Below are 13,027 nucleotides of genomic sequence, written 5' to 3'. Positions count from 1 at the left end.
TTTATTGTTGAAGTTGATTGGTTTATTGCTTAATTGTGGGGAGGACTGGGGAGCAGCTGTTAGGAGGAGTACAGTGCAGAGTTTTGCTGATAAGTGACCACCAGTTTTTTATCCGTTCTCTGCCTGAAAAAAACGCTCCATACCATATCTGTGCTCAGTGTGCTGCATAATATATCTGTGCTGAGTGCTCACACTGCTTAATTGTGGGGACTGGGGAGCAGCTATAGCAGGAGTACAGTGCAGAGTATTGCTGACAGTGACCACCAGTATACGTTGTCTGCCTGAAAAACACTCCATATCTGTGCTCAGTGTGCTGCTTTATTGTGGGGACTGGTGACCACCAGTATAATTAATATTATATAGGAGGAGTACAGTGCAGAGTGCACTGCTGTACCTACCTCTGTGTCGTCATCCATTAAGTATACTATCCATCTACATTCTATACCTGTGGTGCATTTTAGTTTTGCAGTTTGCTGACACAGTGTCCACCAGTATACTATATATAGCAGTACGGTAGGCCACTGCTGTACCTACCTCTGTGTCGTCACTCGTCATCCATTAAGTATACTATCCATCTACATTCTATACCTGTGGTGCATTTTAGTTTTGCAGTTTGCTGACAGTGTCCACCAGTATACTATATATAGCAGTACGGTAGGCCACTGCTGTACCTACCTCTGTGTCGTCATCCATTAAGTATACTATCCATCTACATTCTATACCTGTGGTGCATTTTAGTTTTGCAGATTGCTGACAGTGTCCACCAGTATACTATATATAGCAGTACGGTAGGCCACTGCTGTACCTGCGAATACAAAAAAACAGTCAAGCGAGTTCTTTAGGCGCAGGAGCTGCCTGTACACTTCTAATGTCAAAAATAAATGTCACCACATTTATAAAACACAAATATACACACAAAGTAGACAATAGAATGTGTCCTAGGCGCTTATGAGATGACTAAACCAAAAATGATATATACAATACGTTCCTTTTAGAGGAAAGATGATCTCGAAGTTGGTTCACTCAATAGGGAAAAATCGTTATCTCATCCGGTTGAAATATGTCGTGGTTATTCGTACATGTAGGAAGAAATAATAACATGCAATGTATAATATTGTTTATAGTCCAATGTTAACATGAATTGCGGACAAATGGGAATCTTGTGATGTCTTGCGTACCCCACTCACACTGAAATAAGTATTGATGTGTCCATAAAGGTATCTTTCACACAATGGTATTCACAGCTTACAGGTGTCTTTTATACAGTGGTGTTCACAGCTTCCAGGTGACCAGTCATCAATTTATGATAAGTTAATCAAACACAGGCGTACCCAAAACTCACACAGAAGATGTGGTGGGCACTCCTTAAAAGGTATCTTTATACTTGATATAAATGAGGCGTACCCCAACTCACACTGGAACTAGATGTTCTGCTCCTATCAAGGTATCTTTAGTCAGTGGTGGTGCTTCTATCAAACTTTTGATGGTTTGATTCAGTAGCTCAAAGATATGCAGAGAAAAATGGGAACAATAGCAAACAGTGTGTAGTATTGTTTGGGCAATTGGAAATGCATAAAATTGTAGGGTACTGATACTTTGGTGAATAATAGTGGATAACTAAAATCACGCGTACCCCTCTCACACAAAAAATGGGTGGTGATGTGCCCGTGAAGATATACTTTATCCGATGGCTCTTACAGCTCATACAATGCGGTTCATCCAAAAATATGTTAATTCACCCAGGCGTACCCGAACTCACTGGGAATATATATCAGACACTCCTATCAAGGTATCTTTACACCATGTTTCTTAGAAGTGGGCGTACCCAGACTCACGTTGAAATGGCATGGAGGAATCCTATCAGGGTATCTTTTGGACTGGAATAGTTGTTCTGACCAGTCTTTCGAGATATCACCCAAAAAATGTGTGGTGGTGAAGGAATATGGAATAAAGCTACTCACAGTCCAGATAATGTCGACGCGTTTCGGTCAGTGGACCTTTGTCAAGACATCAGGACAAAGGTCCACTGACCGAAACGCGTCGACATTATCTGGACTGTGAGTAGCTTTATTCCATATTCTCTCTTTTTGGAAGAATTTTTTTCTTGCTAGAGAGAATTTTTTTCTTAATACTTGGATTTTTTATGTAATTTTTTTAATGTACTTTTTTAAACTCATTGCCTAAACTTTGTGGAATGGATTAAAAAACTTTTTTTTATGAATACTATTGCATATACTTGAATTTTTTGGATGAAATCATGCATCACCAATGAATATTATCAGATTCCTTCACCACCACACATTTTTTTGGTGATATCTCGAAAGACTGGTCAGAACAACTATTCCAGTCCAAAAGATACCCTGATAGGATTCCTCCATGCCATTTCAACGTGAGTCTGGGTACGCCCACTTCTAAGAAACATGGTGTAAAGATACCTTGATAGGAGTGTCTGATATATATTCCCAGTGAGTTCGGGTACGCCTGGGTGAATTAACATATTTTTGGATGAACCGCATTGTATGAGCTGTAAGAGCCATCGGATAAAGTATATCTTCACGGGCACATCACCACCCATTTTTTGTGTGAGAGGGGTACGCGTGATTTTAGTTATCCACTATTATTCACCAAAGTATCAGTACCCTACAATTTTATGCATTTCCAATTGCCTAAACAATACTACACACTGTTTGCTATTGTTCCCATTTTTCTCTGCATATCTTTGAGCTACTGAATGAAACCATCAAAAGTTTGATAGAAGCACCACCACTGACTAAAGATACCTTGATAGGAGCAGAACATCTAGTTCCAGTGTGAGTTGGGGTACGCCTCATTTATATCAAGTATAAAGATACCTTTTAAGGAGTGCCCACCACATCTTCTGTGTGAGTTTTGGGTACACCTGTGTTTGATTAACTTATCATAAATTGATGTCTGGTCACCTGGAAGCTGTGAACACCACTGTATAAAAGACACCTGTAAGCTGTGAATACCATTGTGTGAAAGATACCTTTATGGACACATCAATACTTATTTCAGTGTGAGTGGGGTACGCAAGACATCACAAGATTCCCATTTGTCCGCAATTCATGTTAACATTGGACTATAAACAATATTATACATTGCATGTTATTATTTCTTCCTACATGTACGAATAACCACGACATATTTCAACCGGATGAGATAACGATTTTTCCCTATTGAGTGAACCAACTTCGAGATCATCTTTCCTCTAAAAGGAACGTATTGTATATATCATTTTTGGTTTAGTCATCTCATAAGCGCCTAGGACACACTGCTGTACCTACCTCTGTGTCGTCACTCGTCATCCATTAAGTATACTATCCATCTACATTCTATACCTGTGGTGCATTTTAGTTTTGCAGTTTGCTGACAGTGTCCACCAGTATACTATATATAGCAGTACGGTAGGCCACTGCTATACCTACCTCTGTGTCGTCACTCGTCATCCATTAAGTGTACTATCCATCTACATTCTATACCTGTGGTGCATTTTAGTTTTGCAGTTTGCTGACAGTGTCTACCAGTATACTATATATAGCAGTACGGTAGGCCACTGCTGTACCTACCTCTGTGTCGTCATCCATTAAGTATACTATCCATCTACATTCTATACCTGTGGTGCATTTTAGTTTTGCAGTTTGCTGACAGTGTCCACCAGTATACTATATATAGCAGTACGGTAGGCCACTGCTGTACCTACCTCTGTGTCGTCATCCATTAAGTATACTATCCATCTACATTCTATACCTGTGGTGCATTTTAGTTTTGCAGTTTGCTGACAGTGTCCACCAGTATACTATATATAGCAGTACGGTAGGCCACTGCTGTACCTACCTCTGTGTCGTCTTCTATTAAGTATACTATCCATCTACATTCTATACCTGTGGTGCATTTTAGTTTTGCAGTTTGCTGACAGTGTCCACCAGTATACTATATATAGCAGTACGGTAGGCCACTGCTGTACCTACCTCTGTCTCGTCACTCGTCATCCATTAAGTATACTATCCATCTACATTCTATACCTGTGGTGCATTTTAGTTTAGCAGTTTGGATGGATAGTATACTTAATGGATGACGACACAGAGGTAGGTACAGACAGTGTCCACCAGTATACTATATATAGCAGTACGGTAGGCCACTGCTGTACCTACCTCTGTGTCGTCATCCATTAAGTATACTATCCATCTACATTCTATACCTGTGGTGCATTTTAGTTTTGCAGTTTGCTGACAGTGTCTACCAGTATACTATATATAGCAGTACGGTAGGCCACTGCTGTACCTACCTCTGTGTCGTCATCCATTAAGTATACTATCCATCTACATTCTATACCTGTGGTGCATTTTAGTTTTGCAGTTTGCTGACAGTGTCCACCAGTATACTATATATAGCAGTACGGTAGGCCACTGCTGTACCTACCTCTGTGTCGTCTTCTATTAAGTATACTATCCATCTACATTCTATACCTGTGGTGCATTTTAGTTTTGCAGTTTGCTGACAGTGTCCACCAGTATACTATATATAGCAGTACGGTAGGCCACTGCTGTACCTACCTCTGTGTCGTCATCCATTAAGTATACTATCCATCTACATTCTATACCTGTGGTGCATTTTAGTTTTGCAGTTTGCTGACAGTGTCCACCAGTATACTATATATAGCAGTACGGTAGGCCACTGCTGTACCTACATTCTATACCTGTGGTGCATTTTAGTTTTGCAGATTGCTGACAGTGTCCACCAGTATACTATATATAGCAGTACGGTAGGCCACTGCTGTACCTACCTCTCTGTCGTCTTCCATTAAGTATACTATCCATCTACATTCTATACCTGTGGTGCATTTTAGTTTTGCAGTTTGCTGACAGTGTCTACCAGTATACTATATATAGCAGTACGGTAGGCCACTGCTGTACCTACCTCTGTGTCGTCATCCATTAAGTATACTATCCATCTACATTCTATACCTGTGGTGCATTTTAGTTTTGCAGTTTGCTGACAGTGTCCACCAGTATACTATATATAGCAGTACGGTAGGCCACTGCTGTACCTACCTCTGTGTCGTCATCCATTAAGTATACTATCCATCTACATTCTATACCTGTGGTGCATTTTAGTTTTGCAGTTTGCTGACAGTGTCCACCAGTATACTATATATAGCAGTACGGTAGGCCACTGCTGTACCTACCTCTGTGTCGTCTTCTATTAAGTATACTATCCATCTACATTCTATACCTGTGGTGCATTTTAGTTTTGCAGTTTGCTGACAGTGTCTACCAGTATACTATATATAGCAGTACGGTAGGCCACTGCTGTACCTACCTCTGTGTCGTCATCCATTAAGTATACTATCCATCTACATTCTATACCTGTGGTGCATTTTAGTTTTGCAGTTTGCTGACAGTGTCCACCAGTATACTATATATAGCAGTACGGTAGGCCACTGCTGTACCTACCTCTGTGTCGTCTTCTATTAAGTATACTATCCATCTACATTCTATACCTGTGGTGCATTTTAGTTTTGCAGTTTGCTGACAGTGTCTACCAGTATACTATATATAGCAGTACGGTAGGCCACTGCTGTACCTACCTCTGTGTCGTCTTCTATTAAGTATACTATCCATCTACATTCTATACCTGTGGTGCATTTTAGTTTTGCAGTTTGCTGACAGTGTCTACCAGTATACTATATATAGCAGTACGGTAGGCCACTGCTGTACCTACCTCTGTGTCGTCATCCATTAAGTATACTATCCATCTACATTCTATACCTGTGGTGCATTTTAGTTTTGCAGTTTGCTGACAGTGTCCACCAGTATACTATATATAGCAGTACGGTAGGCCACTGCTGTACCTACCTCTGTGTCGTCATCCATTAAGTATACTATCCATCTACATTCTATACCTGTGGTGCATTTTAGTTTTGCAGATTGCTGACAGTGTCCACCAGTATACTATATATAGCAGTACGGTAGGCCACTGCTGTACCTACCTCTGTGTCGTCATCCATTAAGTATACTATCCATCTACATTCTATACCTATGGTGCATTTTAGTTTTGCAGTTTGCTGACAGTGTCAACCAGTATACTATATATAGCAGTACGGTAGGCCACTGCTGTACCTACCTCTCTGTCGTCATCCATTAAGTATACTATCCATCTACATTCTATACCTGTGGTGCATTTCAGTTGTGCGCAGTAAATATAGTAGTAGCCCATTGCTATTGATAGTGGCATATAATTCCACACATTAAAAAATGGAGAACAAAAATGTGGAGGTTAAAATAGGGAAAGATCAAGATCCACTTCCACCTCGTGCTGAAGCTGCTGCCACTAGTCATGGCCGAGACGATGAAATGCCATCAACGTCGTCTGCCAAGGCCGATGCCCAATGTCATAGTACAGAGCATGTAAAATCCAAAACACACAAGTTCAGTAAAATGACCCAAAAATCAAAATTAAAAGCGTCTGAGGAGAAGCGTAAACTTGCCAATATGCCATTTACGACACGGAGTGGCAAGGAATGGCTGAGGCCCTGGCCTATGTTCATGGCTAGTGGTTCAGCTTCACATGAGGATGGAAGCACTCATCCTCTCGCTAGAAAAAAGAAAAGACTTAAGCTGGCAAAAGCACAGCAAAGAACTGTGCGTTCTTCTAAATCACATCCCCAAGGAGAGTCCAATTGTGTCAGTTGCGATGCCTGACCTTCCCAACACTGGACGGGAAGAGCTTGCACCTTCCACCATTTGCACGCCCCCTGCAAGTGCTGGAAGGAGTACCCGCAGTCCAGTTCCTGATAGTCAAATTGAAGATGTCATTGTTGAAGTACACCAGGAAGAGGATATGGGTGTTGCTGGCGCTGGAGAGGAAATTGACAAGGAGGATTCTGATGGTGAGGTGGTTTGTTTAAGTCAGGCACCCGGGGAGACACCTGTTGTCCGTGGGAGGAATATGGCCATTGACATGCCTGGTCAAAATACAAAAAAAATCAGCTCTTCGGTGTGGAATTATTTCAACACAAATGCGGACAACAGGTGTCAAGCCATGTGTTGCCTTTGTCAAGCTGTAATAAGTAGGGGTAAGGACATTAACCACCTCGGAACATCCTCCCTTATACGTCACCTGCAGCGCATTCATCATAAGTCAGTGACAAGTTCAAAAACTTTGGGTGACAGCGGAAGCAGTCCACTGACCACTAAATCCCTTCCTCTTGTAACCAAGCTCCTGCAAACCACACCACCAACTCCCTCAGTGTCAATTTCCTCCTTACCCAGGAAAGCCAATAGTCCTGCAGGTCATGTCACTGTCAAGTCTGACGAGTCCTCTCCTGCCTGGGATTCCTCCGATGCATCCTTGAGTGTAACGCCTACTGCTGCTGGCGCTGCTGTTGTTGCTGCTGGGAGTCGATCGTCATCCAAGAGGGGAAGTCGGAAGACCACTTGTACTACTTCCAGTAAGCAATTGACTGTCCAACAGTCCTTTGCGAGGAAGATGAAATATCACAGCAGTCATCCTGCTGCAAAGCAGATAACTCAGGCCTTGGCAGCCTGGGCGGTGAGAAACGTGGTTCCGGTATCCATCGTTAATTCAGAGGCAACTATAGACTTGATTGAGGTACTGTGTCCCCGGTACCAAATACCATCTAGGTTCCATTTCTCTAGGCAGGCGATACCGAAAATGTACACAGACCTCAGAAAAAGACTCACCAGTGTCTTAAAAAATGCAGTTGTACCCAATGTCCACTTAACCACGGACATGTGGACAAGTGGAGCAGGGCAGACTCAGGACTATATGACTGTGACAGCCCACTGGGTAGATGTATTGCCTCCCGCAGCAAGAACAGCAGCGGCGGCACCAGTAGCAGCATCTCGCAAACGCCAACTCGTTCCTAGGCAGGCTACGCTTTGTATCACCGCTTTCCAGAATAGGCACACAGCTGACAACCTCTTACGGCAACTGAGGAAGATCATCGCAGAATAGCTTACCCCAATTGGACTCTCCTGGGGATTTGTGACATCGGACAACGCCAGCAATATTGTGCGTGCATTACATCTGGGCAAATTCCAGCACGTCCCATGTTTTGCACATACATTGAATTTGGTGGTGCAGAATTATTTAAAAAACGACAGGGGCGTGCAAGAGATGCTGTCGGTGGCCCGAAGAATTGCGGGCCACTTTCGGCATTCAGGCACCGCGTACAGAAGACTGGAGCACCACCAAACATTCCTGAACCTGCCCTGCCATCATCTGAAGCAAGAGGTGGTAACGAGGTGGAATTCAACCCTCTATATGCTTCAGAGGATGGAGGAGCAGCAAAAGGCCATTCAAGCCTATACATCTGCCCATGATATAGGCAAAGGAGGGGGAATGCACCTGACTCAAGCGCAGTGAAGAATGATTTCAACGTTGTGCAAGGTTCTGCAGCCCTTTGAACTTGCCACACGTGAAATCAATTCAGACACTGCCAGCCTGAGTCAGGTCATTCCCCTCATCAGGCTTTTGCAGAAGAAGCTGGAGACATTGAAGGAGGAGCTAACACAGAGCGATTCCGCTAGGCATGTGGGACTTGTGGATGGAGCCCTTAATTCGCTTAACCAGGATTCACGGGTGGTCAATCTGTTGAAATCAGAGCACTACATTTTGGCCACCGTGCTCGATCCTAGATTTAAAACCTACGTTGTATCTCTCTTTCCGGCAGACACAAGTCTGCAGAGGTTCAAAGACCTGCTGGTGAGAAAATTGTCAAGTCAAGCGGAACGTGACCCGTCAACATCTCCTCCTTCACATTCTCCCACAACTGGGGGTGCGAGGAAAAGGCTAAGAATTCCTAGCCCACCCGCTGGCGGTGATGCAGGGCAGTCTGGAGCGAGTGCTGACATCTGGTCCGGACTGAAGGACCTGCCAATGATTACTGACATGTCGTCTACTGTCACTGCATATGATTCTCTCACCATGGAAAGAATGGTGTAGGATTATATGAGTGACCGCATCCAAGTAGGCACGTCAGACAGTCCGTACGTATACTGGCAGGAAAAAATAAGATTTTACTCACCGGTAAATCTATTTCTCGTAGTCCGTAGTGGATGCTGGGAACTCCGTAAGGACCATGGGGAATAGCGGCTCCGCAGGAGACTGGGCACAACTAAAGAAAGCTTTAGGTCACCTGGTGTGCACTGGCTCCTCCCACTATGACCCTCCTCCAAGTCTCAGTTAGGAAACTGTGCCCGGACGAGCTGACATAATAAGGAAGGATTTTGAATCCCGGGTAAGACTCATACCAGCCACACCAATCACACCGTATAACTCGTGATACTATACCCAGTTAACAGTATGAATATAACTGAGCCTCTCAACAGATGGCTCAACAATAACCCTTTAGTTAGGCAATAACTATATACAAGTATTGCAGACAATCCGCACTTGGGATGGGCGCCCAGCATCCACTACGGACTACGAGAAATAGATTTACCGGTGAGTAAAATCTTATTTTCTCTGACGTCCTAGTGGATGCTGGGAACTCCGTAAGGACCATGGGGATTATACCAAAGCTCCCAAACGGGCGGGAGAGTGCGGATGACTCTGCAGCACCGAATGAGAGAACTCCAGGTCCTCCTCAGCCAGGGTATCAATTTTGTAGAATTTAGCAAACGTGTTTGCCCCTGACCAAGTTGCAGCTCGGCAAAGTTGGAAAGCCGAGACCCCTCGGGCAGCTGCCCAAGATGAGCCCACCTTCCTTGTGGAATGGGCTTTTACAGATTTTGGCTGCGGTAGTCCAGCCGCAGAATGCGCCAGCTGAATTGTGCTACAAATCCAGCGAGCAATAGTCTGCTTAGAAGCAGGAGCACCCAGTTTGCTGGGTGCATACAGGATAAACAGCGCGTCAGTTCTCCTGACTCTAGCCGTCCTGGAAACATAATTTTTCAAGGGCCTGACTACGTCCAGTAACTTGGAATCCTCCAAGTCCCTAGTAACCGCAGGCACTACAATAGTTGGTTCAAGTGAAAAACTGATATCACCTTAGGGAGAAACTGGGGACGAGTCCTCAATTCTGCCCTATCCATATGGAAAATCAGATAAGGACTTTTATATGACAAAGCCGCCAATTCTGATACACGCCTGGCCGAAGCCAAGGCCAATAACATGACCACTTTCCGCGTGAGATATTTTAGATCCACGGTTTTTAGTGGCTCACACCAATGTGATTTTAAGAAACTCAACACCACGTTGAGAACCCAAGGTGCCACTGGAGGCACAACCGGGGGCTGAATATGCAGCACCCCTTTTACAATGTCTGAACTTCAGGTACTGAAGCTAGTTCTTTTTGGAAGAAAATCGACAGAGCCGAGATCTGTACCTTAATGGAGCCTAATTTTAGGCCCATAGACACTCCTGCTTGTAGGAAATGCAGAAATCGATCTAGTTGAAATTCCTCTGTTGGGGCCTTTTTGGCCTCACACCAAGCAACATATTTTCACCATATGCGGTGATAATGTTTTGCAGTTACATCTTTCCTGGCTTGAATCAGCGTAGGAATGACTTCCTCCGGAATGCCCTTTTCCTTTAGGATCCGGCGTTCAACCGCCATGCCGTCAAAACGTAGCCGCGGTAAGTCTTGGAACAGACAGGGCCCCTGCTGCCGCAGGTCCTGTCTGAGCGGCAGAGGCCATGGGTCCTCTGATATAATTTCTTGAAGTTCTGGGTACCAAGCTCTTCTTGGCCAATCCGGAACCACGAGTATCGTTCTTACTCCTCGCCTTCCTATTATTCTCAGTACCTTTTGTATGAGAGGCAGAGGGAGGAACACATAAACCGACTGGTACACCCACGGTGTTACTAGAGCGTCCACAGCTATCGTCTGAGGGTCCTTTGACCTGGCGCAATATCTTTTATAGCTTTTTGTTGAGGCGGGACGCCATCATGTCCACCTGTGGCCTTTCCCAATGGTGTACAATCCTTTGGAAGACTTCTGGATGAAATCCCCACTCTCCCGGGTGGAGGTCGTGTCCGCTGAGAAGATCTGCTTCCCAGTCGTCCACTCCGGGAATGAACACTGCTGACAGTGTTAACACATGATTTTCCGCCCATCGGAGAATCCTTGTGGCTTCTGCCATCGCCATCCTGCTTCTTGTGCCGCCCCGTTGGTTTACATGGGCGACTGCCGTGATGTTGTCTGATTGGATCAGTACCGGCTGGTTTTGAAGCAGAGGCCTTGCCTGACTCAGGGCATTGTAAATGGCCCTCAGTTCCAGAATATTTATGTGTAGGGAAGTCACTTGACTTGACCAAAGTCCCTGGAAGTTTTTTCCCTGTGTGACTGCCCCCCAGCCTCAAAGGCTGGCATCCATGGTCACTAGGACCTAGTCCTGTATGCCGAACCTGCGGCCCTCTTGCATGGAACCTGCTGAATGGGATTGCTTCGTAGGAAGCTACCATTTTTTCCCAGGACTCGCGTGCAATGATGCACCGATACCTGTTTTTGCTTCAGGAGGTCTCTGACTAGAGATGACAGTTCCTTGGCTTTCTCCTCCGGGAGAAACACTTATTTCTGTTCTGTGTCCAGAACCATCCCCAGGAACAGTAGACGTGTCGTAGGAACCAGCTGTGACTTTGGACTGTTTAGAATCCAACCGTGCTGTTGTAGCACTTTCCAAAATAGTGCTACCCCGACTAGCAACTGCTCCTTGGACCTTGCCCTTATAAGGATATTGTCCAAGTACGGGATAATTAAAACTCCCTTTTTTCGAAGGAGTATCATCATTTTGGCCATTACCTTGGTAAACACCCTCGGTGCCATGTACAGTCCAAACGGCAGTGTCTGGACTTGGTAATGGTAATCCTGTACCACAAATCTGAGGTACTCCTGGCGAGGATGGTAAATGGGGACATGCAGGTAAGCATCCTTGATGTCCCGGGATCCCATGTAATCCCCCTCGTCCAGGCTTGCAATAACCGCCCTGAGCGATTCTATCTTGAACTTGAATTTTTTTATGTATGTGTTCAAGGATTTTAAATATAAAATGGGTCACACCGAACCATGCGGTTTCGGTACCCCAAACCGTGTGGAATAGTAATCCCGTCCTTGTTGAAGTAGGGGCACCTTGAGTATTACCTGCTGGGAATACAGCTTATTAATTGCCTCTAGCGCAGCCTCCCTGCCTGAGGGAGTTGTCGGCAAGGCATATTTGAGGAAACGGCGGGGGGGAGACATCTCGAATTCCAGCTTGTACCCCTGAAATACTACTTGAATGAAACAGGGATCCACCTGTGAGCGAGCCCACTGATCGCTGAAATTTTTGAGACGGCCCCCCACCGTACCTGGCTACACCTGTGGAGCCCCCGCGTCATGCTGTGGACTCAGAGGAAGCGAGAGAAGAATTTTGATTCTGGGAACAGGCTGACTGGTGCAGCTTTTTCCCTCTCCCCATGTCTCTGTACAGAAAGGAAGCGCCTTTGACCCGCTTGCTTTTCTGAAGCCGAAAGGACTGTACCTGATAATACAGTGCTTTCTTAGTCTGTGAGGAAACCTGAGGTAATGGATACGAGGTCCCAGAGACCATCCCCAAATAATTCCTCACCCTTATAAGGCAGAGTCTCTATGCGCCTTTTAAAGTCAGCATCACCTGTCCAGTGACAGGTCTCTAATACCCTCCTGACAGAATGGTCATTACATTCATTTTGGGTGCCAGCCGGCAAAATATCCCTCTGTGCATCCCTCATATATAAGACGACGTCTTTAATATGTTCTCATGTGTGACAGGGTCACCGACCACGCTGCTGCAGCACGATCTGCAGGTCTCAGTCTAGTACCTGAGTGTGTAAATACAGACTTCAGGATAGCCTCCTGCTTTTTATCAACAGGTACCTTCAAAGTGTCCGTTCCTAAAACGGCAGTGCCACCTTTTTTGACAACCGTGTGAGCGCCTTATCCACCCTAGGGGATATCTCCCAGCGTAACTTATCCTCTGGCGGGAAAGGGTACGCCATCAGTAACTTTTTAGAAATTACCAGT

This window comes from Pseudophryne corroboree, chromosome 9 (genome assembly GCF_028390025.1).
Source record: "Pseudophryne corroboree isolate aPseCor3 chromosome 9, aPseCor3.hap2, whole genome shotgun sequence".
Taxonomy (NCBI): Eukaryota; Metazoa; Chordata; class Amphibia; order Anura; family Myobatrachidae; genus Pseudophryne; species Pseudophryne corroboree.
This window is presented reverse-complemented; position numbering follows the sequence as displayed.